Source organism: Austrofundulus limnaeus, unplaced genomic scaffold, assembly GCF_001266775.1.
Source record: "Austrofundulus limnaeus strain Quisiro unplaced genomic scaffold, Austrofundulus_limnaeus-1.0 Scaffold66, whole genome shotgun sequence".
Classification (NCBI taxonomy): domain Eukaryota; kingdom Metazoa; phylum Chordata; class Actinopteri; order Cyprinodontiformes; family Rivulidae; genus Austrofundulus; species Austrofundulus limnaeus.
In genome coordinates this window covers 698156-699289 of record NW_013952468.1, presented here as the reverse complement: position 1 = coordinate 699289, position 1134 = coordinate 698156, and the positions used below count along the sequence as shown (strand labels likewise).

At 43.7% G+C, this 1134-nt stretch overlaps 1 long non-coding RNA gene across 1 annotated transcript in view; it reads left to right on the top strand.

The window, feature by feature from the left end:
- Positions 1-39: 39 nt before the first annotated feature.
- The window catches only part of LOC106518826 (uncharacterized), a 4395-nt gene continuing 3300 nt past the window's right edge, over positions 40-1134 (top strand). Inside the window, exon 1 of the long non-coding RNA XR_001310369.1 lies at positions 40-960. This is a non-coding gene — a long non-coding RNA (uncharacterized LOC106518826). The remainder of the gene's footprint in view (positions 961-1134) is intronic.

The following is a 1134-nucleotide window of genomic DNA, read 5'->3' as shown; positions in this document are numbered from 1 at the left end:
TGTGTGTGTGTGTGTGTGTGTGTGTGTGTGTGTGTGTGTGTGTGTGTGTGTGCGCGTGGAGGGTTGACGAACACGCTGAAAAATTCACACACCGTTTGAGTTTACCTGATTTTGTACTCGTGCACACAACACATTTTTAAACTCAGCGCACCTGCCCTGTGCTCACAGAGGAGCTGGCTGCATCAGAAAAACATCAGAGAGAATCACTTCTTGTCTGTCTGCGAGTCTGGATGTGAGCGCCGTGTTTACGTCTGAGGAAACAGGGAAAGCAAACATCAAGGTCAAAGATGCTGGAGCCTGTCCAAGCAATAGATAGCCTTCTCCCTAACACAGCTGCAGACCTGCTTTAACATATAATATGTCCCAGAGGGGCAACAAAGCATTAGATAGCTGGGTTTAGTTTAGAATACTCAGAATGGTTACAGTAAAGAGTTATTTGTCTTTATAATTTTCACCGGACATGTTAGACCCTTTATCCACACAGAAACACAATATCTGACCAGATATAGTGTGGACATAAGGGTCTAGCATACACTTCAAATCAAACCTAACATATAATTTAGAAATGTTTAAGCTCAATCTTTTAGCTTAGTCTTGTCATTCATTGTCTCACTGTCCAGCAGACGGACTAAACATAATCCTGATGCCTGCTCTTAACGCTGACCTCATTAGCCAGACGTCCATGGGCATCTCTAGGTCATCTCCACTAAAACAAAGAGTAACCAGTCTTTACTCTTCCATCCTGTTTCTTTATCCCTCTGTCAGTCCAGCACTCAATCCACACATTCTGTTTTTTTTTCTATGTCTCTGTGTCCATCTGTCTTGAATTATGTATTCTAATGCATTTAGAGCGAGGCACAAAGTGGCAGACCACACTGGACTGCTTTTAGTCGTGCCATGCGTCGCCATCCAATGGATCACAGGAAAAGCCCGAGAAGTCTCCGTCCTTCTTGTCTGCGTGTGAGCGAAGCCATTTTTTTTTTTTTTGTAATGCAGTATGTCTTTGAGCATCATCTGCTTGAATCGAACGCGTTTAACTCTCGCTTGCAGATTCTTCTATCACTCTCTCTTGTCTTTTCATCTGCCTCTGTCCGTAACACACACACACACACACACACACACACACACACACAC